The sequence below is a fragment of the Rattus norvegicus genome, chromosome 18 (assembly GCF_021556685.1).
Source record: "Rattus norvegicus strain SHRSP/BbbUtx chromosome 18, alternate assembly SHRSP_T2T, whole genome shotgun sequence".
NCBI lineage: Eukaryota > Metazoa > Chordata > Mammalia > Rodentia > Muridae > Rattus > Rattus norvegicus.
This window is the reverse complement of record NC_141551.1, coordinates 2,292,804-2,300,921: the sequence shown is the minus strand read 5'-3', so window position 1 is coordinate 2,300,921 and position 8,118 is coordinate 2,292,804. Positions and strand designations below refer to the sequence as shown.

Below are 8,118 nucleotides of genomic sequence, written 5' to 3'. Positions count from 1 at the left end.
ATAGGCATCTTGAGCCTAGAAGACAAGGTGTGTGCTACAAAGAGCAGAGCTGGAGAAGAGACCCAAGCCCTTGGAGGAGCCCAGAAGATCATGAGTGGATCCCAGACACTGACAGTTCGAGTTTGATTTTGCTTTAGATTGTGACTGTGCCCTGATATTTTTCCCTCTTGAAGTAAGAATTTTAGTGGAGCCCACAGTTAAGAGACTTTGCATTGTAAAAAAGACTTTGAATTTTAAAAGATATTGGATATTTCAAAGGGATTGAATATATATACACATACACACATATTAAGATTTTTAGATCTTAATATATATATAAAGACTTTTAAAGTTATTTAGATCTTGGGATTAATAAGAAAGTAAGGGTTAAGGCTTAATAGTGATGGATGTGTTTGTGTAAAGTTGACAAGGGGTCAGTTGTACTGGCTGGTTTTGTGTGTCAACTTGACACAAGCTGGAGTTATCACAGAGAAAGGAACCTCTTTTGAGGAAATGCCTTCATGAGATCCGCTGTAAGGCATTTTCTTAATTAGTGATCAAGGGGAGGGCAGAGCCCATTGTCGGTGATACCATCCCTGGGCTGGTTGTCTTGGGTTCTATAAGAAAGCAAGCTGAGGAAGCCAGGGGAAACAAGCCAGTAAATAACATCCCTCCATGGCACTGCATCAGCTCCTGCTTCCTGACCTGCTTGAGTTCCAGTCCTGACTTCCTTTAGTGATGAACAGCAAAGTAGAAAGTGTAAGCTGAATAAACCCTTTCCTCCCCATGACCATGCTTCTTGGTCTGACTAAGATACCTGTGTCTAGCCTGTTCTCTCTTCAATGTATCTCTGTGCCTCTGTACCTCTGTACCTTTCTACCTCTCTACCTCTCTCTTGTACCTGTCTCTGTACAACTGTTTTGGTAAAACTGCCTTCTTTCTCTGCACTGCCCCTCAAGTAACTTCCCTTTCCTCTCTCTTCTCATGAGAGTTGGGCACATCCTATTCCATCAAATCTTTCTCTGATTCATCACTTTGTCTGCTACTCAATTAAACATCAGTTTCAAACATGAGTGCTTCCTTCTACAAACTAACTTTACCTTTGTGTTTGGAAATAAAGGTGTATGCTAAGGATCTGTCTGTATTCCAGTCAGAGGGTTTAAGCCACACCGCAACTAGAAACAGTTTTGTTTTGTTGTTTTGTTTTGTCTTGTTTTGTTTTGTTTTCAGTAAATAACACAGTCTTGGGATTCACAGTATGACCAAATGCTCTGCAATAGTAGTGTGTTAAAAATAAGTCCATTAAGTTGAATTCTGTTCAAGATCACTGATGTCATTACAGAAAGGGATCAGGACACACACACCACACAGGAAGGATCACATGAGGCTGATGGAAAAGATGCCCTAGGCTAAGGAGAGGGCCCTCAGAGGAACCCAAACCCCTCAACACTGTGGTTTTGAACTTCTAACCTGGAAGGAGTTACAAGTTTGTGATTTAAGTCATCCAGTCCTTGTCACAGTAACCCTCTCACATCTGTCAAGTAGAACCCATTACATATTTCTCAATGTAACCAAATAATAAAATGTACAAGCAATTAAAATTTGTGCTCCATATGTATTTACTGACATATAATATTGAATATTATATTGAATATTGAAGTGAGAAAAACAGGCTATTAAATAATACATATAGAAAGGCACCATTTTATTTGCATGTGTATAAATAAAGGATAGAGAACATGTTTTTGTTTAGTTTTGTTTTCTGATGGTGCTGGATGTCAGGAAGGAGCCTGGAGGAATTAGACAAATGCTCCACTACTGATCTACATTCCCAGCTATCATTTATTTATTTAGAGATTTTTATAGTTATTATTGGTATTAACTTAATGTCTCACTATGTAGCCCAGGCTGGCCTGGAACTCTTTACTTATACCAAGATGTATTTTGAAATCGGGCAATCTTCCTGCCTCAGCCTCCCAAGAGATTTATAGCAGGAATCGCCATATCCTGCCTGCTGAGCCACTAGATTTTGTTTTTAGGAAAGGTCTTACTATGTGTCTTTGTCTGGCCTAGAACTCCCTATGTAGATCAGGCTGGCCTTGAATTTACAGAGATCTGACTGCCTATGTCTCTGTTGGAATTGAAATCACAATCCACAACTATTGAATTTTTGAGACAGGACTTCACTGTGTAGCTCAATCTGACCTGAAAGAACTCATTACATACCCTAGGCTGTCTACTTGCCTCCACTACCCAGTGTTGGGATTCTGGACTTACTACATTGCACCTGCTGATAGTCCTACAGGAAGAATCATGCAGAATTCTTTTTAATTTTTGTTTAACTGAAATCTCTGATTCTTCTTCCATGAACAATGAGCCATACTCAGAGTATATGTGCCCTTGGTGATGGGCAATTCATCTCAACCCAATAAAACCAAACCAGTTCATTCTAGAAATCTCATTTATGACTGAAGCTTGCAAGGCAGATTCTAAATTAATCTCCCTCATTCTCCTCCATGCTACCAGTAGAACACACACACACACACACACACACACACACACACACACATACACACACACACACAGAGGCTGTATACACAATGTGCCATGCTCCAGGGCCTGGAGCAGCCTGCAAGCCATTCAGATTCACCCAGAGATTAATGACTTCAAAAAGCACTTGCCAGGAACTCTTCAAAGCTGGAAACAGAAGCCAGGAGCATTAAATGGAAATAAATACGATTAACAGAGGCCTATGTTTTCCAAGAACTGCTCACCAGGGAGCCCATCTACAGCCCCCATGTCACCAGGGAGCCCATCTACAGCCCCCATGTCACCAGGGAGCCCATCTACAGCCCCCATGTCACCAGGGAGCCCATCTACAGCCCCCATGTCACCAGGGAGCCTATCTACAGCCCCCATGTCACCAGGGAGCCCATCTACAGCCCCCATGTCACCAGGGAGCCCATCTACAGCCCCCATGTCACCAGGGAGACCATCTACAGCCCCCATGTCACCAGGGAGCCCATCTATAGCCCCCATGTCACCAGGGAGCCCATCTACAGCCCCCATGTCCTGGAGGAACAACAAGTTGCCCAGCAACCTGCCACAGGAACCTGATTGGGCAGGACCACCAGCCTACATCAGGGAGTTTCTTCAACAATATAACAATATTTGGAGATTTTCAAGTTACAATCAAATAAGCCCAGCAAAGAACTCACAGAGCTGGTGATGTTCATGGCACAGATTGGCCACTGCTACCCGGAGCATCTCAGTAACTTCCCTCAGGAGCAGAAGGACTGCTTTCCTACAACCACACTGTCTTAGATCCAGATCTCCACGTGACATTTTTGCAAAGCCTTGATCTGACTGAGGAGTAAGAATCTCATCAATCCATCTTCCTTGAGCTTCTGCACTGCCATGACAAGCTCCCGCAGAAGACTCTGTACACACATATTGTGACTGACATCATGAACATCAACGCCAAACACAAGAACAACAAAGTGAACGTGATGCTGCAGAACTTCATGTACACCATGTTGAGAGACAGCAATGAGACCACAGCCAAGACGTCTTTGGAGGTGACGATTGAACTCTGCAGAAGGAACATCTGTCTGGAATGATGTCAAAGCAGTCAATGTTATCACAACCACATGTTTCTCCAAGATCACCAAGATATTAGTTGCTGCTGTGATGTTCTTCCTCAGGAAAGATGAGGAAGAGAAGCAAGACAGTGACTCAGAATCTGGGGACGACAGGCCCACAGCGAGAGACCTGCTGGGGCAATATGCCACGGGAAAGGAGGGCTCCAAAACCAAGAAGCTGGAAAAGGTCGTGGAAGTGCTGAAGAAACAAAAGAAGAAAAGGAAACCAGAAGTGTTTAACTTTTCAGCTATTCACTTGATTCATGATCCCCAAGACTTTGCAGAAAAGTTTCTGAGGCAGCTAGAGAGCTGTAAGGAGAGGTTTGAAGTGAAGATGATGCTCACACACCTCATCTCCAGATTGATGGGGATTCACGAGCTTTTCCTCTTCCACTTCTACCCTTTTGTGCAAAGGTTTCTGCAGCCCCACCAGAGAGAAGTCACAAAGATCCTTCTGTTTGCCAACAAGCCTCTCATCACCTGGTGTCCCCAGAAATTATTCAGCCATTGCTCATGACAGTGGCCAACAATTTTGTTACTGACAAGAACTCTGGGGAAGTTATGACTGTAGGAATCAATGCTATAAAAGAAATCACAGCTCGATGTCCTCTGGCCATGGCTGAAGAACTTCTTCAGGACCTGGCTCAGTATAAGACACACAAAGATAAGAACATAATGATGCCTACCAGAACTTTGATCCATCTCTTCAGACACCGAATCCTCAGATGTTGCAGAAGAAGTTCCAGGGTAAATCCACCTAAGCCTCCATCAAAGCAAGAATACAAGAATATAGAGAATTAGATGCTAAAGATTACATCCCAGGAGCAGGGGTTCTAGAACTTGAGGAAGAAGAGGATACAGAAAATGGTGAAGATGGATGGGAAAGTGCCATCCTCAGTGAGGAGGAGGAGGATGGTGAGTGGGTTGATGTGCACCATTCTTCTGACAAGGAGCAGCAAGCAATTGCCAAGAGTTGGACAGCATGTCCATGGAGGAGTGGAAGGACAAATCTGCAGCCATCAGCACCAGTGGGGTTTTAACGTAGGATGGCGTCCAGACACTCCGCATGGCCCACATGAAGAAGGAAATGGATGCTGCCCAGTGAAAGCCCAGAGAGCGAAATACTTGGAAACTGACAGTGATGAGGAGTCCAGGGGGAAATTACTGTCTCTTTGGGACATTGAACACCTTCATAAAAAGCCCGTCTGACAAGGAGATGAGACTAACGACCACAATGGCTGGAAGGACAGACCGAAAGGAGTTTGTGAGGCAGAAAACCAAAACAAACCCAGTTTCCAGTTCCACAAATAAAGAGAAGAAAAAGCAGAAGAACTTTATGATGACACAGTATAGATAGTCAGAATGTCTAGTCAAGAACAGCACGCTCCTTCTGGGAGAAGCAGCTGGCACTGTGAGATGCGCCTCTGAAAAAGAGGAAAAGAATGAAGTAATTTATCAGCACGCTATCTATTTCCTGCCCAATGCTATGAATTAGCATGCCTAAAATTAGTAAATACTTGCTTACATTAAAAAAGAAAGAAAGAAAGAAATACTTAGTTGATTGGTCTCTTCCCTGCCTCTCAAAGGGCAATCTACTTCCTGAACTGTCATCATCGTCATCTGACCTCTAGAAGCCAGGATTATTTGAGTGTCCGGGTTCAGGGCTGGGGCGGGAAATCTCTAAGGATCACCTTGTCGTTGTTCTGCTATGTGCTGCTGCTGTGTGTGTGTGTGTGTGTGTGTGTGTGTGTGTGTGTGTGTGTGTGTGTGTGTTTTTCTTGTGGAGTGTCTGTGGGGAGAGCAGAAGTCATAGCCCGTGGTATGTGCATGCTGGCTCAAACCCATTGTGATGCATGCCAGCCAGAGACTGCTCCTATCGCCTGCTCACCTGACCAATTCTCCTGTCTACTAATTCCCTAGATGTCTAGTTCACCTTTTACTATGTTGATTTTAAAACAAAGCCACTGTCTCTGCCAGGAAATATTTAGTGAGGTTCTAGAATGCGTCAGAGCCTGTGTCAGAGCCAGGGAGCAAACCAAGATAATGTAGGACCTGATTCCCATTGTCAAAAAAGGGGCCATTGTATAGACAAAATGTAAACAGTGCTGTAAGATATGGATACAGTTGTCACAAAGGTGTGGATTTTCTGTTTTGTCTTTTTTTAGGGGTGTGACTTGTATAGGTGTCATGTCATGAATGTGGGAGTCAGAACAGCCCGCAGGACTCTATTCCCTCCGCTATGTGTGTTCCAGGAATCAAACTCTCTCCCCAGAACTTTCTTTCAGTTTTCAAGACAAGGCCTTGCTGTGGAGTCCACACTGGTCTCACGCTTGTGGCGGTCATCCTGCCTCAGTCTCTTGAGTGCTGGCATGACAGGCTTTTCCTGAGCATCAAGTGAGACCAGTGGGTGGGAGCCATAAAGCTACGATGGCACTGGCAAGTTTGCGTGTGTGTACCTAGAGATCTGCCAGAAGCGGGCCCCGCATCGCCCACGAGGGCTGAGATTACAGCCGTGAAGGGCAGAGAGATGCATTCTAATATTTTTCTCTTCTTCCCCGTACTATTGTCGATAAAGTGAAGAATTCTCGAGGCAGAAACCAGAGGGATGTGACCATTTGTGTATTTACGCCAGTTTTCCACTTTTCCGATCAAGCTTTCTCTCACATTCCCACCTTCATGGATAGCTTCCAGAGCTGTCACCATTCACCCAGTTCTGAACTTTGGACGAAGTGCCCATGTTCATATGCAAAGACAGGGACGTTTTAAAGGGTGTCCCAGGCTCTCCCAACAGCTCCTCTGTTATTGGGACAAGTCTTACAGTCTATAGTGGATTTGCTATTCCTCATGGAATCCTGGCCTATGTGGAAACCACACTCTGAGAATCACAAGGAATGTGTGTCTATGATCCACAATTTTACGTGACTTTCTTCCCTTTTTTTAATCCTTCCTTGGTGGTTTTGTTGTTGGCTCAGAGCTCACTCACTGTGAAGTCCAGGCTCTGCACAAAAATCACAGGAATCCTCCTGCCTCAGCTTTTGCTGAAGCCATAGGCCGTTACACCCACCAGTTTTTCCTTTTTTGTGGTATGGAGATGGAACCCAGGGCCTTTCACATCCAAGATGATGCCCCCACCACTAGCCACACTACTTCCTGACCTGTGTTGCTTTTCTTACCCCCTATAGTCCTGAGGGGTTTTAAGGAGAAATCCCCAGCTGGCCCTAACCCCTCCAGGTCCATCTTCCTAATATGAAATGGCATGGGCTGGTGATAGATGTGTACTATAATCTAATTGCTGGGGCCAGGAGACAAATCACAGCCCCAGAAGTGCTCACTGGGGAACTCTAACTAAAAGAATGCTTGACCTTCTGTGCTGGGAAAACTGGCCTTACCATCTCATCAAGTCTAGTTTTCATTCTCCCACTAGCAACTAAAGACACTTTCTTCTGAGATTTTCCACAAGTTATTTCATCTACCCAGAATGCCTTGTTTCTTCTTTCTAACACCTTGTCTTTCAATGTCTGACTGAGAGTGTTCTCTCTAAGCACACACTCCAAACACAGCCTCTCCCCCTAGCACACCCGGCCTCACATTCCTGGAAGGTTCACATGCACCAAATTCACTATGAGCAATGACTCAAACGTATCATTCATTCACATGGATACAGGGGATTGCATTGATTATGCAAGTCTTACAAGGGAAGATTATTATCCCATAAAAGGGATGCTGGGTACGATGTTGAATGTCTGCAGTCCCTGCAGTAAGGCACATTGCCACACGTTTGAAGGTAGTCTGAGCTACAGTGAGACCCGGTCTCAAAATGGGAGCAGAGGATCTAGAGAGGTTAATAGTATTTGCTACTCTTCCAAAGGATTCAAGTTTGGCTCCCAGCTGTACCAGAAGATGTGACATCCTTTTTCAGCCTCTGAATGCACACATATACACATACATACTCAAGCACACACAGGGACATGCACATATTAATAAAAAACTTGAAAAAAATTAAAAATCACAAGGATTTAAAATATGTTTATGCTAAGGATATATCTCAGTTTGACAAACTTCTCAAGGACCAGGGTTTGATCCCAGCAAAAAAGAAAAACAAAAGAAGAGACAAGAAAAAGAGAAAGAAGAAAGAAATTGTCTTAATCACACCTGGAATAAGGATTTAAAGTATACAGGCCCAGCTGTAAAAGCAGACAGTGCCTGTGTGTGTGCTGGGGACTGGGGAGGCTTTGCCTGTGTGTGTGTTGGCACTGGGGAGGCTTTGCCTGTGTGTGTGCTGGGCACTGGGGAGGCTTTGCCTGTGTGTGTGCTGGGGACTTAGGGAGGCTTTGCTTGTGTGTGTACTGGGAACTGGTGGGGGAGGGGGGTGCCAGTGTTCCTTGACTGCTTTATAAGAACTCCACAAGAATGCATGGTCTTTACCCCTGGTTTACAGATGAGCAAACCCAAGCCTAAGCCCACACAGCTAACACCAGTAAGGATGTACTTTATATCC

At 44.5% G+C, this 8,118-nt stretch overlaps 1 pseudogene; it reads left to right on the top strand.

Annotated features, from left to right (window-relative positions):
• The first annotated feature begins 3,046 nt into the window (after window positions 1–3,046).
• Window positions 3,047–5,071, top strand: Sdad1-ps2 (SDA1 domain containing 1, pseudogene 2; annotated as a pseudogene).
• The last annotated feature ends 3,047 nt before the right edge of the window (window positions 5,072–8,118 follow it).